We start from the raw sequence: 282 nt of genomic DNA, 5'->3' as shown, positions 1-282 counted from the left end.
GTTTGTCTGTTACTGGTGTATAAGAATACTTGTGATTTTTGCACATTAATTGTGTATCCTGAGACTTTGTTGAGGTTGCTTATCAGCTTAAGGAGATTTTGGGCTGAGACAATGGGGTTTTCTAAATATATAATCATGTCATCTGCAAACAGGGACAACTTGACTTCTTCTTTTCCTAACTGAATACCCTTGATTTCTTTCTCTTGTCTGATGGCCCTAGCCAGAACTTCCAACACTATGTTGAATAGGAGTGGTGAGAGAGGGCATCCCTGTCTTGTGCCA

This window comes from Colobus angolensis, unplaced genomic scaffold (genome assembly GCF_000951035.1).
Source record: "Colobus angolensis palliatus isolate OR3802 unplaced genomic scaffold, Cang.pa_1.0 Scaffold430, whole genome shotgun sequence".
Taxonomy (NCBI): domain Eukaryota; kingdom Metazoa; phylum Chordata; class Mammalia; order Primates; family Cercopithecidae; genus Colobus; species Colobus angolensis.
The sequence above is the reverse complement of the archived record's forward strand: the minus strand, read 5'-3'. Positions refer to the sequence as shown.